The 24616-nt window shown below is 45.4% G+C and overlaps 1 long non-coding RNA gene across 3 annotated transcripts; it reads left to right on the forward strand.

Moving 5' to 3' along the window:
* The first annotated feature begins 473 nt into the window (after positions 1 to 473).
* On the forward strand, positions 474 to 7925 carry LOC123426330. Of its 3 annotated transcripts, XR_006622163.1 has the most exons (5): positions 474 to 5487; positions 5843 to 6324; positions 6402 to 6538; positions 6679 to 7512; positions 7759 to 7925. It is a non-coding gene; the product is annotated as an uncharacterized LOC123426330 (long non-coding RNA). The 3 variants fall into 3 exon arrangements; XR_006622162.1 differs by having other exon boundaries at positions 6402 to 7512; XR_006622164.1 differs by lacking the exon at positions 6402 to 6538.
* Positions 7926 to 24616: the final 16691 nt, after the last annotated feature.

The raw sequence follows: 24616 nt of genomic DNA on the forward strand, positions 1-24616 counted from the left end.
GAGATTTGGAGAGGGAGGTGACGCAACCTGGAGCGGCGGCGTCGCGAGATCCGGCAGGGCCGGTGGGATCCGGCCTGATCTGCAGCGACTGGGGGCGACTGAAGGCGGCGGGATCCGGCGACACGAGAACCAGCAACGTGGCCGAGATGGGATCCAGCAAGTCTGAGAACCAGCAGCACTTCGATCTGGACCTGCAGCCTGTAGCTTCGATTTGGACGGGAACCAGGGCCGGCGGGACCGGCTGAAGATCGGGGGCCTGCGGGACAAGCCCCCTGCTTCAATCGAGCAGGACGAGAGGAGATCGAGTGGGGCTGAAGAGAGGCAGCGGCGGCGGAATAGAAGATTGGATCGGGAGGACGAGTTGCGGCGCCCGAAAAAAAAACCCTAAGCACTAATACCATGTTAGGAAAGCAACTTATCTCTATTGAAGGCCCAAGGGGCATATATATATTACACATGACTTGAGGTGCAAGGAAAGTAAACATAGACTAATAAGGACTCCTAGACTAATACTAATAGACTAATACTAATACTTCCTAACAGCGCCAACGTTTCATAGCCTAAGGCGGTCAACAGGCAAAAGTGGACGAGGTCGCAAGCCATAAGAAGGCCGAGACGGAGAAGATGGCACATCAGTAGATGCATCCACAACACACGAACGACGCGTATAAAAGTGAGTCAAATGTGGAAGAATACGAGCAAGAATCCTCGAGATAAACTCAGGTTATGGAGACAAGTCACCGGTGATGAAAGTTTAGAATCCCGTGATAAGCGAAGTGAGGAAATCATAGGAGATGATGGTGCTGAATCTTTAATAATTGGAGAAGCAGGAGCAGTACGAGGAATGGATTGGGGCTCAACGATAGTGATAGGAGTGTCGGGAAAAGTGAGGTAACACATCCTCCACTGAAAAGGTCGGGGATGATGGTCACACGTAGAAGGGACTGGACTCACTAAAAGTCATAACGTGAGAAATAGTCACCAATGACCAACATGATCCTAACAACAGGATCTCTTATGCTCATTGTTGTATCCTATGAACACTCAACGAACTAGGTAGTAAGTTTGGTACATTCACGAGAGGTAGTAAGGGCACATCAAACACAACCAAACAATTGAAGCGCTGAATAATATGGAAACGATCAAATAGACTCTCGAAAGGAGATGACCATGGTGGAAGTGGAGACGCATTCAACCCAAAAGTGTGGCGTAAGAGAGGCAGTGACCATCCAACAGTATGGCGGAAGAGAGAGAAGTGACATTGAACCTACGAGCCGTCTCAATAGTTGACGATGCTTGCCCTTAGCCATGCCATTTCTGAGCATGAGCAACAGGATAAGAGAACTGAGCAAGAGCACCCTGCTCAACAAGGATTGAACGCAACATCTTGGATATTTATTGTCCACCAGAGTCATCACAGTATACAAGAATAGGCATAGAGAACTTGGTGTGAACCATGGAAGCAAAACGCTTACACGGATAAGACCTCCCTACGAAAGGAAATAAAGTATATCCAGGTGTGTTGAGAGAAGTCATCTATACATATAGTACTGGCGATGACCTCCTTTCGAGGCGAAAGGAGATGGACCCCAGACATCAAAGTGAACAAGGTTGAAAGGATGTTGAGACACTGTCTCGCTATGAGCATAAGGTAACTATAGCTGTTTACCAAGCCGACAACCCAGACAGTTTAGAGATATCGTCGGAGACTGATCCAAGAAGACCACATCAAACTAAGGATGCGAGATGAGAGCCACACAAGTGACCCTAGGCGACGATGGCACTTCTAAGCATAACTGGTAGACAAGGTAAAAGAGGTGGAGAGACTAGCGGCTGTAGCAGCAGAGTCACTTGATCCAGCATCCTACGTGCCTCTGCGCTCTCCGTTACCCGCCAATCCGACTTGGTGTGCTTCTCCTGTTTGCGGGTTGTGTGCCACACACTTGATTAAGCACCCCACGTTCTCCTACAGTGCGCCCTTGACCCTGGCTTTAGGTAGTGCCGTGTCCTCGGCTTGCCGTGCATAATCCAGGTATGCGCCGCCTGTCCGAGCTCCTGCTCACCATTGGTGTTGCTCGAGCGTGGGTTCTGGTGTCGCCCATAAAGGGAACACAGGATGTGGGATTGAGACAGTTCACATAGCAACCCGCAGCAAGGCAAAGGATGCCCATCCAATTGGCAGGGAGCGGAGGTGGACCCAAAAAGGTGGATGTTGACTCCATAGGAGTCTCAATAGTACGCTCGTCAGTAAGAGTAGCAGGAGCAAGGACATCCTGGATATACTTCTCTTAGCAAATAAAAATGAAGCAACATGTTAGTTTCTTTGGGCAAGTAAGAGGATCCTGCTGTTTACCAAGCAGCATGTTAACAAATAAGAGGATCCACCTAGCGATGACCTCCTTCCGAGGCGAAAGGAGATGGACCCCAGACATCAAAGTGAACAAGGTTGAAAGGATGTTGAGACACTGTCTTGCTATGACTATAAGGTAACTATAGCTGTTTACCAAGCCGACAACCCAGACGATTTAGAGACATCTTCGGAGACTGATCCAAGAAGACCACGTCAAACTAAGGATGCGAGATGAGAGCCACACAAGTGGCCCCAGGTGATGATGCCACTTCTAAACATAACTGGTAGACAAGGTAACAGAGGTGCAATCTACTCATGTTAACAGATGAAGCAGCTACTTGGTAACTAATTTTTTTGTAGGAACAATCAACTCATGTCATGCAAAACAGTACGCACATACGTGCAATTTGATCTATGTACACATGTTGCTGGTTAACACAGAGTACAGAAGTGGTTCAACAGCTACCAACAGAGGGCGTGATTCATGTTAATTAACTGAACAATGCTCGTGCTGATATGAAGCTAAGTTTTGGGAGATTGTGAGGTCTAGGAGAATCCGATGCTGACAGGGAATATGCACCACCCAGAATCATACGATTTGGACTGTTTGCCTTAATTAGTTACGAAGGAATTATTAAGGAAGTGTGTTTGTGCAAGAATATGTAACAGGTGAGGCAAGGGTGTAATAGAGAATATGAAGCAGGAGTTGGTCTTGCTGCTGCTGAAGGAAAAAGTCTATGTGTATGGGGAGGAGGTGAAGGCGTCGACACAGGAGCTTGCCATAGCTGCTAGCCGGCTCCGGGAATCCCTCCTGCCAGAAGCACAACACCATGTCCTAGAGTATGTTCACGAACTTCTATCTGCCTAATGCATGTAAGCAGGGATTGATCCATGCATGTATGTGATTGATTTTTTTGACAATATGTGATTGATTAATTAACTAAAACTTGAGAGGGTAAAAGGACAAGTGTTTTCAAATGGAGGAATATACTATACGTGCAGCTAATTACACGCATATATGCATCATTCCGCAATAGTTGAAAGTTTGGATATTAGGTATATGTCAAAGACCAGGATCCTAATTGGTGATTCAGATATCATATTTTTCACTGTACATATCTCATGAACATTATGCTCTGTACCAGAATTGTCACCGTATCTCATCATTGTTCTGGATTATATATTTGCAGCTCCATAGAGTTATTAGAATAGTTTTACTTGCACATAATAGGCTTGTTCAAATTAAATCACAAGAACTTCATGAACTTGCTTGGTTACTATGGAGAAGGGCCTTCTTTCAAGGAGTTGTAGATTTTTTGAATATGCTCCCGGTTGGACACTTTTTCCAGTATGTACAGAATAGGGGCAGGTAAGAGTGCAACTTAGTTTTTGGCTCAGGCCTCACTAGCAATTATGTCATCCTCTTATTTGGTTGCAGGTTACTTGCCTTCTTCTTTCAACCCATCTCAAGAATTATAGTGCAGTTTCTGTGGGGCAGGTTAAAGAGCCCATGTTATTTTTTTTAATATTCCCGAGTAGTCCTTTATTATTTATCAACTGAGGCATGATTGCTGTGTGCACTTCTGACCGAAGATGATCCTGTTGTTATTTGCTTTCAGAAAAGAAAGAGACGGCTCCATGTGCGCTTCTTTGCATTACATCAAATGGAATAATCAAATAGGGTTATATATCATCATATCTGTATACATAATATTTTCTATATAATTATTTACCGGTGTAGGCTCCTGTTGTTAGATGGTGAGCTTATGTTATTTTATGCCATGTAGTTAAATTTATGTGCACCTTCTCAAGTGTTTGCTTGTTTCTGCTTTTATAGTATGGCTTGGTAGACCGAGGCCCTTTTGTGGAAAAAGTTCCTGATATGTTCGACCATGCCGCTTTTTTCTTAATTCGATGACCTATTAATGTGTTTTGAGCATGAGGCAATTGTTTTCTCAAATATAGTTACTCTATTTTAGATTAGTAGTAATCCTTCTCTATGTGACATACTTGCTTGGTTACTATGGAGAAGTGCCTTCTTTCAAGGAGTTATAGATTTTTTGAATATGCTCCTGGTTGGACACTTTTTCCAGTATGTACAGAATAGGGGCAGGTAAGAGTGCAACTTAGTTTTCGGGTCAGGCCTCACTAGCAATTATGCCATCCTCTTATTTGGTTGCAGGTTACTTGCCTTCTTCTTTCAACCCATCTCAAGAATTATAGTGCAGTTTCTGTGGGGCAGGTTAAAGAGCCCATGTTTTTTTTTTAATATCCCCGAGTACTCCTTTATTATTTATCAACTGATGCATGATTGCTGTGTGCACTTCTGACCGAAGATGATCCTGTTATTTGTTTTCAGAAAAGAAAGAGACGGCTCCATGTGCGCTTCTTAGCATTACCTCAAATGGAATAATCAAATAGGGTTATATATCATCATATCTGTATACATAATATTTTCTGTATAATTATTTACCGGTGTAGGCCCCTGTTGTTAGATGGTGAGCTTATGTTATTTTATGCCATGTAGTTAAATTTATGTGCACCTTCTCAAGTGTTTGCTTGTTTCTGCTTTTATAGTATGGCTTGGTAGACCGAGGCCCTTTTGTGGAAAAAGATCCTGATATGTTCGACCATGCTGCTTTTTTCTTAATTCGTTAACCTATTAACTAAAAAGCACGGACACGGCCAGCATCGCCGAATCCCCGTTCTGACACGGCTGGACACGGTGGAACGGCTGGACACGGCCAAATTCGCGCATCCCCCCGTATTCATGATTTGCGATTTAAAAAAAAAGAAAAAATGGCCCGACACGTTGGGAACACGCTGGGGACACGCTGGGGACACGTCTGGTGGCCCGAGTTGGCTCGGCCCAGCCTTTTTTTCAGGTCGCATCGACGGGCACATAAAACACCACCTCCTCGTCTCCTCGCGACCAGCTTTGACGATAGGGTTTCCCCCGTTCTGGAGTCTCAGCCGCCGCCGCCAGCTCCAGCAGTCGCCGCCACCACCTCCTGGAATCGCCGCCGAGCCGCCGTCGCCGTCGCCACGTATGGAGTCGCCGCCAGCGCCTGGATCTGAACGCCGCCGTCCCCGAACTGCAGCAGCCTCTCCTCCCAACGGCGACCAAGCTGGAACAGGTAACCTAGACCTCTTTCATCCATTTTGCTTCGATTTATTGTTGAGTTGCTGGCCTGTTGCTGATTGCTTATTGCTGCTGCTGCTGCTGAAGTGCTGAACTGCTGATTGCTTATTGCTGCTGCTGCTGCTGACTGCTGTTTGCTTATTGCTGCTGCTGCTGATTGCTTATTGCTGCTGCTGCTGACTGCTGTAGTGCTGTACTGCTGTTTGCTTATTGCTGCTGGCCTGCTGCTGCTGATTGCTTATTGCTGCTGCTGCTGCTGATTGCTTATTGCTGCTGCTGATTAACTGCTGTTGATTGAATGATTGGTTGCTGCTGCTGCTGATTGACTGATTCACTTGATTGGATGCTAGGGAACATTGCATCTGGGAGCCAATCATCAGTGGGTGAGAGTGAGTGAGGGCAACATGGACCTGGTGGGGTGGATCCAAAATATCCTCTCTGGGCTTATGTTCAGAGAGTTGTCAATGAAACCGGTGCTTCTTCGTCCGGTAGCCGTGGAGGAAACATCAAATTCAAGTGCAATTTCTGCCTCAAAACTTATCCACGCACCTATTCAAGAGTGAAGGCTCATCTGCTTCAGATAAAAAAAAGGATATAGCAACTTGTGACAAAATTTCACAGCCTGCATTTGAACAACTTTGCAAGCAGGATAGGGCAGCCAATGAACTCATTGAACATGGTATAGGTAGGCATACACTTCCATTGCCTCCCTATGTGGAATCTGGTTCATCAAGAAAGAGAAAGCAAACAGGAACAGCCATTGGAGATAGTTTTAATGCCGAGGTCCGACAGCAAGCGGATGCTCATATTGCTAGGATGTTTTTCACTGCAGGTGTGTAGTTTTGCATCTGTTCTTTTTATTCAAGCATGGTAAATTTTGCTTACTTTGTTTGCTGCACCATATTGTAGGACTTCCATTCAACCTTGCAAGGAACCCTAACTTCCGGGCAGCCATTTGAACTATGTTCCTACCATTTATGTAATGCACTCTTAAATTTTTAGACTAAGGCCATTTGAACTATCTGTTATGTGGCCACCTGAGCCTTGTAAGCTCCTATCCGTTATGCTTTTAGTCAATTTGTCATGGTTTGGTTGTGTTTTGCTGTTTGTCAAGTACCATTTCAGATTATTATGATCTATCTCTCTCTCTAATACTAATAGACTGCTGTTTGTTGTGTTTTGCAAGATGCAATGACATGGATTTGGTTTGGATGGTCAATCAATCACTTGAATTGAAATAGGAGACAACAGACAACAAATGGGGCAGTATTTCTTTCTCTTTTCTGTCTTTAACTGTATATTACATGTACATTTATATTTATTTTTTATATATACTTGCCGTGTCCCCGATGGGCTGTTTTTGGAAAAAGCCGTATCCCGTGTCCCCATATGCGTGTCGCCGTGTCCGTGTCGCCGTGTCGGTGCTTTTTAGCCTATTAATGTGTTTTGAGCATGAGGCAATTGTTTTCTCAAATATAGTTACTCTATTTTAGATTAGTAGTAATCCTTCTCTATGTTTCTGCAATTTCAATTCCTGATGTTTTCTGCACATCCCTCTTGTTATAGTCAGCAAGACAAGAAGAACATACTTGTGTATGAGTTCATGCACAACGAAAAGGAGCGCCTTAGCTGATGTTAAATTTTCTGTGTGGAATCAACAGCATGCTGTTGTATATACACCTATTTGGATCTTTAGAACTGCAGGGTATGCTTAGTTTTTATATTTGCTGATTCAGGTTGTCTTAGCCTGCAGCACTCCGTCTAGGCTACTGCGTAGCCCATTTCCTTTGAAGAGGGTACATCCAAATGAAAGCTTGGAATTACCTAATAGGTGCATACATGAACTATTGATGGTGTGAATAGAAATACCGGCAATGGCACAGATGCTTGGCGACCTTCATGTCGTGCCTCCAAGGCAGGCCACGAGCGATGGCCCCCGTGAGGTCAGCCTTGCAAGGAAATAGGGCAAGTCCGCTGCCAATTATGCAAGATACACATAGTTTGCGTTTGTTGTTTACAGGTCAGTTTTTAACCATTTGACTTGTCTTTTATACATTATAGTAATTCGCAAAAAAGAAACTTTTGATAAAGCATATATTGGTATATAGTAGACCATTCTAGACCATATCTCTTGAATACATAGTTTATAATATTTTTTGGTTTTTAATATATGAGAGTTCCCATCTTAGTTAGTGGAACCGCTATGCTTCACAGTATACAATGCTTTGCATGCTAGTATAATTCATAAGTGTTTTTTCGTTTTCAGGTGTTGATAATATGGTGAGTGGTTGAAGAGGAACTGGGGAAGCATGAGGAGAAGGGCAGTCCAGAGGGTGAAATGAGCATGTGACTTGTACAGAATGAACAAATTTTCTTTTAAATGATTTGAGTGTATGCTGATATGTGAAAGTCAATCATATGAATTCCCAATTAGCCTATTGTGTGTTTTCAATATTTTGTTGTGCATTGATAAAATGTTTTCAGTGCCTGAGTGTGCAAGTTGAATTTTGAAACAGATGAGAGAACAACCATGCATAATAGAATTTGCCCTTCAGAAAGGTTCGGGTTTGCTGTTGTGATTAAAAGTAGGAGATTTATATACCTATAACAGAACAGTTCCTCGAGCTAAAGGCTTCTATAACTTCTGATCTCTGTTTGTGTGATTTTTTTACCAGCATTGTAAAAGGTCATGTTGCACAGTGTATTGGGTTTCAATTCAGGGAGGTGACATCTTAGTAAATTGTGGGTTTGATCTCCAAGTGTGCTTGAACATAATCAGGTCAAGGAAGATATTGCATTGCATCTTTGCGGTAAAGTTGTACTCCCTCCGTTCCCAAATATAAGTCTTTTCAGAGATTTCAACAAGGACTACATAGGATGTATATAGAAATTTTAAAATATAGATTCACTTATTTTGCTCCGTATGTAGTCCATGTTGAAATCTCTAAAAGAACTTATATTTAGAAACAAAGGGAGTATGTCATATACCTTGTGCCATTTGGCTCTATGTTACTTGAATAAGATCACAAAATATATGCTGTGGTGTGACGCTTGACGTGGTTCTGTCAAGAACCTAGTTGGGAGTTGAAGCATCTATCCTGGACTTATCTGAGGCCGGAGGGACCATGGATGATCATAGGAGATTTTAATGGACTTATCTGACTCCCTCCGTCCCATAATATAAAGATCATTTAGCTGTTTTAGCTTGCAAAATGTTCTTATATTATGGGATGGAGGGAGTAATTTACAGGACATGACAAACCCAGAACATGATAAATCTAAAATAATATCTATCTTACAAATGCGAACATCTTTTATGTTGTAATAGTCAAACTTACATCTTTTTTACGAAACAGAAGATAGCATACTTGTGGCTGCACAAACAATTATATTCTTTACATCGAGCTAAAAGAACGACGGAAAAGATATTTACTTGCTAGACTAAAAGATCGATGGAAAAATATTTCTCAAGCTTAACTCTTATCAATTTTAGTTAAAAAAGGCACGCCTAAGCGAGCGCTTAAGTGCGCCTAGGATCTAGGCGATAGCAAAACGCCTAGCACATAACTGCGCTTAATCTGCGCATAATTGCGCATAAGCATGCGCTTTGGTCAGAAAAGCTCAAGGCGGTGGCAAAACGCACAATTAACGCCTAGCGCTTTTTTGAACTATTTTTACCTCCACAAAGAGGCAGATCATTAATATTGCAACCAACATTTCATTTGCATGGTACTCACTCTGCACCGATGTGAATCCTATATCCCATCATCTGTGACTAAAGTCCCAGGTGCTATCTGAATTGTGTGCTACCACAAGTGAAATCCACCTCGAATTGCCAATATTTGGATCATAGTGATGCACAATGGTTGTAGACACAATCCAGTCTTCTATTGACGAAATATCAGAACAAGATTAGTAACTCTGTTAATGCACGTAAATACAGATAAACAAAATATCTATCAAGACTTCAATGACGACATGCCTGCAGCATTCTTGAATTTGCATTACTAAGTACCCCCTCCGTCCCAAAATAAGTGTCACTAACTTCTGTACTAAATCAGCGACACTTATTTTGGGACGGAGGGAGTATATGCAGAACTGAAGTTTAACCAAGAACGTTACATTGTTGTATTTCTTTACAGAATTAGCCCACCGCTGTGATTACAATGCTAATTGTAGTAATTTTTAGATTCAACTATGTTATACTTCCTCCGTCCCAAAAAGCTTGACTTAGATTTGTCTAGATAGAGATGTATCTAAACACGTTTTAGTGTTAGATTCATCTGTATCTAGATAAATCTAAGACAAAATTTTTGGGACGGAGGTAATAGAACTGAAGGTGCCTACATTAAATTTCTCCAAAATTTCTAAAGGAAGCAAAAGATAAGAAAAATATTTGCCCTAAGATTTCTCCAAGAAATGCATACCAGAAGCAAAATTAATATATTGATGTAGATGACTTTAATCTTCATGTAAAGTGGATCAACCGCCATACAGGAGGGTCCAGGCACATGCTCATAAACTTGGTTGATGTTGTCGTGGTTAATCTAGTCTTGTTTCTTGCCGCCGGTTTATATGAACAAGAAACCAACAAAACTAAAGTTCACTTTAATATAAAGTTTTAGCTGCAGCGAGAAAAGAGTCGCCAAGCTCTTGTACATTTGGTCGATGGACTTTAAAGAAAAATTATGGATAAATGAAGAAGCTAGATCTGTCCATATAGTGCAAGAAACAAGTAGTGAGCGAGACAAAATCTTAGTGATGACAAAGGAATGCGTTGGTATTGAAGACAAACACTAGGCAAGCCTAACAAATCGACTCTTCCACCCTTTCGGCGGCGGCGAGCATGGACCATGAGAACTCCAAGAACCTCTCTTGAATCCATGACTTACATACAACTCGAGTAGCTGCTGCGGTGCCTCTGTTCGATGCGCTGGGAAGTAGGTAGAGATGAAGGTCGTACATGATATAGAAGACGGTGAGCTACATCTTGCATCTACAAACGAGGGCGACCTTAGGCTTGTGTTCGACAATGCAATTCTTGGTTGGTGTGTTCGATAGCAACCAGGGCAGCGATGCGAGGTGTCGACGATTGAACACAATAGCAACCCTAGTTGGTTGAGCTCGCTCTTCACGAGAGAGGAAGAAGAATCAGGTTGGGGCGAGCGAGTCCATGAGGCAGGGGCAAGACATGGTGGGTCCACTCATCGGCGAGAATTTGTTTGAGAGAGGGGGAAGACACACGAACATGCGAATCGACATACTATGGCCTACCATCAAGACCTCACTCCCCTTTAATAGTAAACATAGTAGGAATAACAATAGTTTCTTCCTTCAGAGGTTCATGAGCTCGTGAAGAAGCGAAGGATCTCTATTGTCGGTTCTTTAAACACATTGGCTAATATCCTGGATTTTCATACCGTAGGATGGTACTTTTAGTCGGTACAATGATTGTTGGATTTGATGGAACTGTGAGTGGCCCTTTGACATATTTTAGTGTCGTTAAGCTGTACTTAGGTCTATGCTTAACAATTCTGCTCTTTTTCTAAATCCTGCTCTTTTTCTAGGGTCCGATCTTGGTACTATGTTGATAAGCGAGGGTGCAAGGCTCAAGGGAAGCCGGTTCTGTAGCTCTGTGTATATTTATTGTATGCTTATGGTATCTTGGATGAGGGGTATGTTTTTTTATACTTCTATATGTTGCTTTGCTCATTGTTTATATTATTTTGAAGTTGGATCCCTTATGTTTGTGTTTTACATTTCAGTTACAAATTCAACATGTCAGTTGAGGTTCTTGAGTGAGCATGGTGGGCTTTTATCACACAACATTCCGTGACGGAGCTAGTGGTGGCGGTGTTCGTGGTGGTATGCATTCTATTTCTTAGGGCCAGTTCTTTTGACGGCTCCTCTCCAGCTTTTTCCATAAGCTGCCTTCATCATTCATTGAGGCTTTTGAACTAGTTGTGAAATTGCAAGTTTAGAAGCCTCAACAAATTTTGAGAGCGGCTTATTTTTTAAGCTGGGGAAAGGCAGCTTATTTTTTTAAGCCACCCAAAAGAACTGACCCTTAGTATCTATCCTGATATTTATTTTGTTCACTCTATAAGAATGGTACACCATGCATGCATATTTGTTAAACACCTTGTCATTATATCTTCCTTTTGAAATCGCAAATATAACTGTTTAGTGAGTTACAATTACTTTCCTAAATTTTTGGCAAAGTTGAGAGTTTTTTGCATTTTCCATCACGTAATGCACACCCCTAGGTTGGGCATAGAGATTATCGTCTAATGTTAATAAATTAAAGCACACCTTTCTATTTAGTGTTGTAGAGTATAGACATGGGTGTAGACATCTAGTCAAAGCTACCTAGGATTTCTAAAACAATATAATTACTCCCTCTGTACCTAAATAATTGTAGTCCAACTATAATTATTTAGGTACAGAGGAAGTATGATGGTTGTGTTAGAAAGCAACTTGTATTCCCATGAGGCCATAGGCCAGTATATATACATGTATAGGTGGTGGACTATATGCAGGAGACCCCTTATATATTGGGATAAATACAAAAGGGTACATGACTTATATTATAACTCTTAACACCCCCTCAAACTCATGGTGGATGAACAACACTGAGTTTGGAGAGATAAAAGCCATGTTGTGCTCTAGTCTGGGCCTTCGTCAGGAAATCCGCCAACTGTAACTCGGAAGGCACATACTGAAGAGCAATAACTTGATCCTGCACAGCAGCGCTCACATAGAAAGCATCAACGCCAATATGCTTGGTGAGCTCATGCTTCACAGGGTCGCGCGCAATGCTAATAGCACCTGTAGTGTCAGATAAGAGTAGAGTCGGTGTAGTGACAGAAACACCAGAATCCTGAAGTAACCACCGTAACCAAGTCACCTCTGCCGTTAAAAGAGCCATCGCTCGCAACTCAGCCTCTGCACTTGAACGGGAAACTGCAATCTGTTTCTTCGTCTTCCAGGCAATGAGAGAACCACCAAGAAAAACACAGTAAGCAGAAAGTGAACGGCGATCTGAAGGATCACTAGCCCACGTAGCATCCGAATAGGCCTGAAGCTGTAAAGAACTGGAGCGAGGAAAGAATAGACGGTGAGAGATCGTGCCCCGAAGATATCGGAGAACACGGAGGAGATGACTATAGTGAACCGATGTAGGAGCAGAGACGAACTGACTCAGAATATGAACCGGATAAGAAATATCCGGACGAGTGACAGCCAGGTAAACAAGACTGCCAACAAGATGACGATAACGCGTCGGGTCAGGCAGGGGATCACCATCAGTAGCGCATAGGTGAACATTGAGCTCCATAGGAGTCTCAACAATGCGCTCATCAGTAAGAGCAGCACGAGCAAGAAGATCCTGGATATACTTTTCCTGGGATATAAAGAAGCCATCAGAGGTAGAAGAAACTTCAATCCCAAGAAAGTAGCGAAGAGGTCCAAGATCAGACATAAGGAACTGCTCACTAAGACGGGCCTTGACAAAGGCAATATACTCGGGGTCATCCCCAGTGATGACCATATCATCAACATAGAGAAGAAGAAGAGTCCGACCACGAGGAGAAAGGTGAATAAATAATGCTGGATCATGAACACTGGGTGAAAAACCAGCGGCAGTCACCACAGAGGCAAAACGCTCAAACCAGGCACGGGGGGCTTGCTTAAGGCCATAGAGAGAGCGACGAAGACGACATACCATGCCATCAGGAACAGAATACCCAGGTGGTGGCTGCATGTACACCTCCTCACGCAGCTCACCATTAAGAAAAGCATTCTTAACATCAAGCTGAGAGATAGACCAGTGGCGTGTAGAGGCCACGGCAAGAAGTGTACGAACAGTGGTCATATGAGCCACAGGAGCAAAAGTCTCGTCATAAGCACGACCATGCTCCTGCTGAAAACCACGAGCCACAAGACGAGCTTTGTGACGCTCAAGAGAACCATCAGAGCGAGTCTTAACCTTGTAGACCCACTTACAAGTGATGGGACGAACTCCGGGAGGAAGGGAAACAAGATCCCACGTACCAGTGCGTTCAAGAGCAACAATCTTCTCTGCCATCGCAAACTGCCATTCAGGATGAACAACAGCCTGATGATAAGTAGTCGGCTCAAGAACAGCAGCACCAGCGGTGGAAAATCCAAAGCGATCAACAGGCGGACGAGGACGAGAACGCAAACCATAAGTAGGCTGAGATGAGGATGATGACACATCCACAGAGGCATCCACAGAACGTGAACGACGAGTGTAATACTGAGGAAAAGATGGAACAATGGAAGGAGGAATCGCCAAGGTAGAATTGGGGAGTGACGACGAAGAAGTCACCGGAGAGGAAGGTGTAGACTCCAGTGACATGCTAGACGAGGAGACCGTGGAAGATGGTGGCGACAAATCGACTGGAGGTGGAGAAGCAGAGGGAGCGGAACGAATAGGCAAAGGCTCGACAGGTGTGATAGGTGTGTCAGGAAAAGTGAGAAAAGAGACATCCTCCACTGAAAAAGTCGAGGAAGATGGGCGTGCGTAGAAGGGACGAGACTCATCGAAAGTCACATCCCGAGAGATACGCATCTGACGACCGATAGGATCCCAACAACGATAGCCCTTATGCTCATCACTATAGCCTAAGAAGACACACTCAACAGACTGAGCGGTCAGTTTGGTGCGTTCGCGGGGGGCAAGAAGAACATAGCAAACACAACCAAACAAGCGAAGCATCGAATAATCAGGAGAACGATCAAAAAGACGCTCGAAAGGAACACCACCCTGTAGAGCAGCGGAAGGCTGGAAATTGATGAGATAGGTGGAGGTGGAGACGGCCTCAGCCCAAAAATGAGGCGGGAGAGAGGCAGCAATCATCAATGCACGAGCCGTCTCAAGAAGATGACGATGCTTGCGCTCAGCCACGCCATTCTGAGCATGAGCACCAGGACAAGAGAATTGAGAGAGAGTCCCTTGCTCAGCAAGAACACCACGCAACATCTTAGAGATATACTCGCCAGCGGAGTCAGCACGAAACACACGAATGGGAGAAGAGAACTGAGTATGAACCATGGCAGCAAAACGCTTATAAATGGACAACACCTCACTACGAGAAGTCATGAAATAAAGCCATGTGTAACGAGAGAAGTCATCTATGAAAATAATATAGTATTTATGACCCCCTTTCGAAGCGAAGGGAGCCGGACCCCATACATCGGAATGGACTAAATCAAAAGGACGCTTAGACACTGACTCACTATGTGGATATGGTAACTGAATCTGCGACAACACCTCACTAGAGAAGTCATGAAATAAAGCCATGTGTAACGAAAGAAGTCATCTATGAAAATAATATAGTATTTATGACCCCCTTTCGAAGCGAAGGGAGCCGGACCCCATACATCGGAATGGACTAAATCAAAAGGACGCTTAGACACTGACTCACTATGTGGATATGGTAACTGAATCTGCTTGCCAAGACGACAACCCTGACACTCTAAGGAGGCATCTCCTGAGACAGACCCCAGAAGACCTCGACGAACTAACGACGACAAACGAGAACCACACAGATGACCAAGTCGATGATGCCACTGCTGGAAAGAACCAGTAGCCGAGGCGACCAAAGCGGAAGAACTAGCGATAGAGTGGGCAGCGGAAGGAACATGAAGCCAGTCCAACTCCCAAAGACCCTCAGAATCACGGCGGCGAGGACCAGCCGCAACCAGAGTGCGCGTGCGACGGTCCTGGACAGAACAAGAGTCAAGGTCAAGGATGACACGACAACCAGAATCAGCAAGTTGACCAGCGGAAAACAAATTCATGGTAAGTCGAGGAACATGAGCAACATCAGGAACAGAATAAGGAGTGGTAAGAGTGCCTCTACTAACGACAGGAAGGGGAGTACCATCAGCGGTGAGGACATGAACAGGAGAAGCAAGCGATCGAAGAGAGGACAGAGTGGAAGAATTAGAAGTCATATGAAAGGAAGCTCCAGAGTCCAGAACCCATGGGGATGTACCTGACTGTGTAGAAGGTGGTTGCTCAGTGCGGGAAGCCTCAGTCACAGAACCAGCAGTACCCGTTGAGGAAGAACCTGAAGCAGCGAGCAGACGCTTAAGTCTCAGAATATCCTGCTCAGTCAAAGCGATGGCTGAAGCTGTCGAGGTAGATGACGAAGTCGCTGTAGATGATGTCCGCGCCTTGCGCAAGTGTTTCTTCTTCGTGTAGCAGTGGGACTCAATATGACCATCATTGTTGCAGTAGTTACAATGTGGACGGGGGCGACCTGAGCCGCCAGAAGGAGTGGGCAAGAGTGGCGGAGCACTCGAGCGAGAAGGGGTCGGTGCAGCAGGTGGCGTAGAAAAAGTCCGAGCAGCGAGCACCGAGGGAACCTCCAGCAAACCAGCACCACGTAAGCGAGTCTCCTCAGCACGAATCTCAGAAAGCGCCTCCATGAGAGAAATACGGCCACGAGCAAACAACTGAGCACGCCGGGGCTCAAACTCCTTACGGAGCCGAGACAGGAACTCGTAGACGCGATGAAACTCCAAGTCGGCCTGGACAGCCTGGCAACAGGGGCAAGTACGACAACCAGCACTGCGGAGAGAATCAAGCTGGCGCCAGATAGTAGAACTCTGTGCATAGAAGTCATCAACAGTAGAGTCACCCTGCTGAAGAGCATGCTCCTGACGGACCACAGAGAGGTATAAGGCATCACCAGAGGGCTCATAGCGCTGACGAAGGCGGGTCCACATCTCAAATACAGTAGGAAGGCCCAGAAACTCAGAAGCAAACTGAGGCAGAACACTAGCAGTGAGAACAGCGACAACACGAGCATCATCATCAAGCCACTGGGTGTAAACGGACAGAGCACCATGATACACCTGAAGAGCCTCCTCATAAGCCAAGACCTTCTCATCATAAGCACTCACAGCGGCCTCATCAGCAAGCTTAGTCGCATCCTTTGCGGCCTGAGAAGCATCCGCAGGAAGAGCCGGTGGGGTCGGCGGAGTGGGAGCCACGGGAGGAACCGGACATGGCGGACAGCAGACCTCGCCGGAAAGAAAACCCCATAGGCGGATGCCACGCATGTGAATGCGCATGAAGCCAATGAACTCGGTGTAGTTAGTGCCATCAAAGATCACCGGACAACGAGGAACAACAACGTAGCCGGATGCAGCAGACATTTTTTTTACTCTTTTTTTTTTGAGATCACGTCGAGACAGGAGAATCCGACGAAATCCGACGAATTCAGCAGCGAGGGGCGACGAGATCGGGATCTGGTGGTGACGGGAGCTAGCAGGCAGTAGTTTTGTAGTAGAGCCTGGCTCTAATCCGGATCGGGAGCTGGTGGTGACGGGCTCTAATCTGGATCGGGATTGGATCAGCAGTGCCTGGAATCCAGATCGGGATTGTGCAGAGGACGGCGCGACCTGGAGAGCACGACCGGGAGCAGAGCCTTGATCCAAGCTGGAGATCAGACTAGATCAGGGAAACAGGCAGATCCTGGCAGTGCTAGTCTGGGAGCCGCTTCTGGGAGTTTGACCTGGAGCGGTGACGGGATCTGGAGGCTTCGAACAGGGCCGGTGATGGGAGCAAGTATGGACCTGGACGTGTTGGACCGGGAGCTCGAGCGGGACGAGCTCACTCACCCGATCCGATCCGGCGGGATCTGGAGGCTTCGAGCCGGGCCGGCGGGAGCAGACGAGGAGTCGGCGGCAGGACGGGGAGGCACAGACGAGCAGAACCCGCGGGAGCAGCAGGAGGAGGAAGACTCGGCAGCGTGGGCACCTGCGGCAGGATTCAATCCTGCGAGAAGCAGCCGTAGGAGGAGATCGAGAGAGGTAGCAGCAGACAGACGACGGCTGCGTGGAGATTGGATCGGAGCACGAGTTGCGCGTGCGAAAAAAATAACCTAAGGCTCTAATACCATGTTAGGAAAACAACTTGTATTCCCATGAGGCCATAGGCCAGTATATATACATGTACATGTGGTGGACTATATGCAGGAAACCCCTTATATATTGGGATAAATACAAAAGGGTACATGACTTATATTATAACTCTAACAGGTTGCATGTAAATTACTTGCGCAGATTTATTCCTTTCTTTCATACGACTTACATGTTGGTAGTTTCTAGAAATATGGTGTGATGTATAAAGAATTATGGTAAATGCTATGTCTAGTGTTTGGGTCAAATTATTATTTGAAAGTCGGGGTTAAAGTTTATTGAGAAAAGAAGATTATCATTTGGGCTTGATAGAGTATGACCATATCCCACTCGGTCCTGTTATGCAAATGGCCCACTTTGGAGAAGAATATACCAACCATTTTGGTAGTGAGCCTAACTCACCTCAACAATTCTATTTGGGCCTCATTTCCCTAAACGCTAGACTATTTCTAGTAGTCACTTCACGATCTGAGAGAGGGAAGGCCAGCGGCCATGGCAACATTGTCCCCTCGGTTGTTCGTGCCACTTGAGAGCATGAAGGCTCTAGCGACATCGTGCGAGTGGCATTAGCGCTAGCGACTTCGCCACCATCCTAGCCGCGAAAGCAATGTCGTACAACATATAGTGGAGGGTAGAGCTGGATAGTGGCACGACGGCGTTGACGTTGCAGGAGGAGGTGCACTTGTACGGGGCACTGCAGTGTGGTTCTTCATCGAAGGAATCACTAGCCCACGTAGCATCATGCGTTGGAGGAGGAGGTGCACTCGTACGGGGCGCACTACGGTCTGGTTCTTCTTCCAAGCAATTAGAGAACCACTAGAAATGCACAGTAAGCAAAAAGTGAACGACGATCCGAGGGATCACTAGCACACGCAACATCATGCATGGAGCTATAATGAATGGGAACGGGAAAAAATAGATAGTGATCGATCGTGCCATGAAAATATCAAAACACACAAAGAAGATGACTAGTGAGCCGAAGTGGGGGTAGAGACAAACTTACTCAAAATATGGACATGGTAGGAGATATCCGGGCGAGTGGCAGCTTAGAAGATTCCCAACAAGATGACGATAACGTGTCAAAGCAGACAAAGGGTCACCATCAGTAGCACGAAGATGAATATTGAGCTACATGGGAGTCAATGATGCACTCATCATTAAGAGAAACACAGTAAGAGCAGCACGAGCAAGAAGATCTAGGATTACTTTTCTTCACCAACAAGAGACCTTGATCCAAAAGAAAGTAACAAAGTGGGCCAATATTAGACATAAGAAACTGCTCACTAATATGTGCCTTCACAAAGGCAATATACTTAGTCTCTTTGCTAGTGGTGAACATGTCATCAACTTATAGAAGAGTACGACCAAGAGCAGAAAGGTGGATCAACAACAAATCATGAGTACTCGCTGAAACCAACGACAAACACCGCAGAGCAAAACGCTCAAAGCAGACAAGAGGGCTTGCTTCCGGCCATGGAGAGTGACGAACACGACAAATCATGTCGTACGGAACATAATACCTAGGTGGTGGCTGCATGTAAAGCTCCTCGCATAGCTCTCCATTAAGAAAGACATTCTTAACATCAAGTTGAGATATAGAACAATGGCGAATGTGCAAAAAATGGTCATATGGTTCACGTGAGCAAAAAGCCACGAGCCATAAGACGAGCTTTGTAACGCTGAACATAACCATCAGAGCGAGTCTTAACATGTGACGGGACGAACACAAAGAGGAAGAGAAACAAGACCCCAGGTGCTGCTGCGCTCAAGAGCAACAATCTCCTTTGCTATCGCAAACTGCCATTTTGGATGAACAACAACATCACAATAAGAAGTCGGCTCAAGAATCATTGAGATAAACTCAGGTTATGGAGGCAAGGAAGTCACCGGTGATGAAGGTTTAGGATCCCATGATAAGTGAGGTGAGGAGATCATAGGAGATGATGGTGCTGAATCTGGAATAATTGGAGAAGTAGGAGCAGTACGAGGAATGGACTAGGGCTCAACAATGGTGATAGGAGTGTCGGGAAAAGTGAGGTAACAAATATCCTCCACTGAAAAGGCCGGGGAAGATGGTCACACGTAGAAGGGCCGGGACTCATCAAAAGTCATACCGTGAGAAATAGTCACCCGATGACCAACATGATCCTAACAACATTATCTCTTATGCTCATCGTTGTATCCTATGAACACTCAACAGACTAAGTAGTAAGTTTGGTACATTCATGACAGGCAGTAAGGGCACATCAAACACAACCAAACAATTGAAGCGCTGAATAATATGGAAACGATCAAATAGACTCTCGAAAGGAGATGACCATGGTGGAAGTGGAGACACATTCAACCCAAAAGTGTGGCGTAAGTGAGGTAGTGACCATCCAAACGTGTGACGGAAGAGAGAGCAGTGACATTGAACCTACGAGTCGTCTCAATAGTTGATGATGCTTGCCCTCAGCCATGCCATTTCTGAGTATGAGCACCAGGATAAGAGAACCGAGCAAGACCACCCTCCACAACAAGGATTGAACGCAACATCTTGGATATTTATTCTCGACCAGAGTCATCACAATATACAAGAATAGGCGTAGAGAACTTGGTGTGAACCATGGAAGCAAAACGCTTACACAGATAAGACCTCCCTACGAGAGGAAATAAAGTATATCCAGGTATGTTGAGAGAAGTCATCTATAAATATAGTAGTAGCGATGACCTCCTTTCGAGGCGAAATGAGATGGACCCCAGACATCAAAGTGAACAAGGTTGAAAGGATGTTGAGACACTGTCTCGCTATGAGCATAAGGTAACTATAGCTGTTTACCAAGCCGACAACCCAGATAGTTTAAAGACATCGTCGGAGACCGATCCAAGAAGACCACGTCAAACTAAGGATGCGAGATGAGAGCCACAGAAGTGACCCGAGGCGACGATGGCACTTCTAAGCGTAACTGGTAGACAACGTAACAGAGGTGGAGAGACTAGCGGCTGTAGCAGCAGAGTCACTTGATCCAGCATCCTACGTGCCTGTGCGCTCTCCGTTACTCACCGATCCGGCTTGGTGTGCTTCTCCTGTTTGCGGGTTGTGTGCCACGCACTTGATTAAGCACCCCACGTTCTCCTACAGTGCGCCCTTGACCCTGGCTTTAGGTAGCGCCGTGTCCTCGGCTTGCCGTGCATAATCCAGGTATGCGCCGACTGTCCGAGCTCCTGCTCACCATTGGTGTTGCTCGAGCGTGGGTTCTGCTGTCGCCCATAAAGGGAACACGGGATGTGGGATTGAGACAGTTCACATAGCAACCCACAGCAAGGCAAAGGATGCCCATCCAACTGGTAGGGAGCGGAGGTCGCCCAAAAAGGCGGATGTTGACTCCATAGGAGTCTCAAACAGTACGCTTGTTAGTAAGAGCAGCAGGAGCAAGAAGATCCTGGATATACTTCTCTTAGCAAATAAAGAAGCCATCAAAGGTAGACTCTGGGAAGTAGCGATGAGGACCAATGTCAGACATAAGAAACTCACTGTGACGAGCCTTCACCAAGGCAATGTATTTAAGAGTCGTGCAGGATCATGAGCACTCGTTGAAAAACGAGCCGCATTAACCACAGAGACAACACTCAAACCAGGCATGAGGGGTTTGCTTGAGACCATATAGAAAACGTCGAACAGGACAAACCATGCCAGCTGGAAAAGAATACCCAAGTGGTGGCTACATGTAGGCATTGTTGACATCAAGTTGAGAGAGAGAGAGATACTATGTTGGCAAACAAAAACCACATCGGAAAGTGTGCCAAAAGTGGTCATCTGGGCCATATTGGAGCAAATGTCTGATCGTAATTCAAACTATATGTTCTCACTACTAGACGAGCTTTGTAAAGCTCTAGAGAAACATCATAGTCTCACCCTTGTGGGCCCAGTTACAAGTGATGAGACGAGCAAGAGGAGGAAGGGAAATGAGATTCCACTAGCCGACGAGGGGAAGATCATTTGATGCCATCACATGCTGCCATTGTGGATGAAAAAACGTCCTGATAAGAAGTCGTCTTGCGAAGAGCACCGCAATAACTAACCATTGCAGTCAATAGGCAGAAGCGGGCGAGCATGAAAGCCATAAGTAGGCTGATCTGGAGCTATGTGTTGCCAACAGAAGAAGACATAGTAGTTGAGGGAGATGACTCATTAGAAGAATCCACAGCACGCGAACAATGAGTGTAGTAAAGTCAAGGTAGATGAGCAAAAGAAGGAACATGCAAAGACAAACTGCCAAGAGTGCCTCGACTATCGACTGGCAGGGAAGTTACATTGAGAGTAAAAACATGAACATGAGAATCTAGATGTGGAATACGCAAGTGGTGGCTGCACGTAAAACCCCTCACAAAATTCACCATTAAAAAAGACATTCTTAACATCAAGCCGAATCGGAGTGACGAATAAAGGCCGCAACAAGATGTGTGTGAACAATTGTCGTATGGCCTGCATGAGCAGAAACTCTCATCGTAATTAGGACCACGATTCTACTGAAAGCCACGAGCCACAAGACGAGTTTTGTAATGTTCAAGAGAACCATCAGAGCGAGTCTTAACCTTGTAGACGCACCAAGTAATGGGACGAACACGAGGACGAAGGGACACAATATCCGATGTGCTAATGCGCTCAACAGTAGCAATATCCTCTACCATGGCAAGGCGCCATTTGGTATGAATAACATCAAGATAAGAAGTCTGCTCAAGAAAGTAGCGCCAACGTTTCATAGCCTAAGGTGGTCAACAGACAAAAGTGGACGAGGTCGCAAGCCATAAGAAGGCCGAGACGGAGAAGATGGCACATCAATAGATGCATCCACAATACACGAACGGCGTGTATAAAAATGAGGCAAATGTGGAAGAATACGAGCAAGAATCATCGAGATAAACTCAGGTTATGGAGACAAGTCACCGGTGATGAAAGTTTAGAATCCCCGTGATAAGCGAAGTGAGGAAATCATAGGAGATGATGGTGTTGAATTTGTAATAATTGGAGAACCAGGAGCAGTACGAGGAATGGATTAGGGCTCAACAATAGTGATAGGAGTGTCGGGAAAAGTGAGGCAACACATCCTCCATTGAAATGGTTGGGCATGATGGTCACACGTAGAAAGGTCGAGACTCAATAAAAGTCATACCGTGAGAAATAGTCACCCAATGACCAACATGATCCTAACGACAGTATCTCTTATGCTCATTGTTGTATCCTATGAACACTCAACAAACTAAGTAGTAAGTTTGGTACATTCACGATAGGTAGTAAGGGCACATCAAACACAACCAAACAATTGAAGCGCTGAATAATCTGGAAACGATCAAATAGACTCTCGAAAGGAGATGACCGTGGTGGAAGTGGAGACGCATTCAACCCAAAAGTGTGGCGTAAGAGAGGCAGTGACCATCGAAAAGTGTGGCGTAAGAGAGGCAGTGACCATCGAAAAGTGTGGCGTAAGAGAGGCAGTGACCATCGAAAAGTGTGGCGGAAGAGAGAGCAATGACATTGAACCTACGAGCCGTCTCAATAGTTGACGATGCTTGCCCTCAGCCATGCCATTTCTGAGTATGAGCACCAGGATAAGAGAACTGAGCAAGACCAGCCTGCTCAACAAGGATTGAACGCAACATCTTGGAGATTTATTCTCCACCAGAGTCATCATAGTATACAAGAATAGGCGTAGAGAACTTGGTGTGAACCATGGAAGCAAAACGCTTACACAGATAAGACCTCCCTACGAAAGGAAATAAAGTATATCCAGGTGTGTCGAGAGAAGCCATCTATAAATATAGTACTAGCGATGACCTCCTTTCGAGGCGAAAGGAGATGGACCCTAGACATCAAAGTGAACAAGGTTGAAAGGATGTTGAGACACTGTCTCGCTATGAGCATAAGGTAACTATAGCTGTTTACCAAGCCGACAACCCAGACAGGTTAGAGATATCGTCTGAGACTGATCCAAGAAGATCATGTCAAACTAAGGATGCGAGATGAGAGCCACACAAGTCACCCCAGGCGACGATGGCACTTCTAAGCATCACTGGTAGACAAGGTAACAGAGGTGGAGAGACTAGCGGCTATAGCAGCATAGTCACATGATCCAACATCCTACGTGCCTGTGCGCTCTCCGTTACTCACCGATCCGGCTTGGTGTGCTTCTCTTGTTTGCGGGTTGTGTGCCACGCACTTGATTAAGCACCTCACATTCTCCTACAGTGCGCCCTTGACCCTGGCTTTAGGTAGCGCCGTGTCCTCGGCTTGCCGTGCATAATCCAGGTATGCGCCGACTGTCCGAGCTCCTGCTCACCATTGGTGTTGCTCGAGCGTGGGTTCTGGTGTCGCCCATAAAGGGAACACGGGATGTGGGATTGAGACAGTTCACATAGCAACCCATAGCAAGGCAAAGGATGCCCATCCAACTAGCAGGGAGAGGAGGTGGACCAAAAAGGTGGATGTTGACTCCATAGGAGTCTCAACAGTACGCTTGTCAGTAAGAGCAGCAGGAGCAAGAAGATCCTGGATATACTTCTCTTAGCAAATAAAGAAGCCATCAAAGGTAGACTCTGGGAAGTAGCGATGAGGGCCAAGGTCAGACATAAGAAACTCGCTGTGAGGAGCCTAGTTACAAGTGATGAGACGAGCAAGAGGAGGAAGGGAAATGAGAATCCACTAGCCGACGAGGGGAAGAGCATTTGATGCCATCACATGCTGCCACTGTGGATGAAAAAAATGTCATGATAAGAAGTCTTCTTGCGAAGAGCACCGCAGTAACTAACCATAGCAGTCAATAGGCAGAAGCGGGCGAGCTCGAAAGCTATAAGTTGGCTGATCTAGAGCTATGTGTTGCCAACAGAAGCAAATATCTGATCGTAGTCATGACTATAATGTTCTCACCACTAGAAAAGGTTTGTAAAGCTCTAGAGAAACATGAAGAGGAGGAAGGGAAATGAGATTCCACTAGCCGATGAGGGGAAGAGCATTTGATGCCATCACATGCTGCCATTGTGGATGAAAAAACGTCATGATAAGTGGTGTTCTTGTGAAGAGCACTGCAATAACTAACCATAGTAGTCAATAGGCAGAAGTGGGCAGCTGGAAAGCCATGATAAGAGAGGTGAGGAAATCATAGGAGATGATGGTGCTGAATCTGTAATAATTG

This window comes from Hordeum vulgare, chromosome 2H (assembly GCF_904849725.1).
Source record: "Hordeum vulgare subsp. vulgare chromosome 2H, MorexV3_pseudomolecules_assembly, whole genome shotgun sequence".
In the NCBI taxonomy this organism is placed as follows: domain Eukaryota; kingdom Viridiplantae; phylum Streptophyta; class Magnoliopsida; order Poales; family Poaceae; genus Hordeum; species Hordeum vulgare.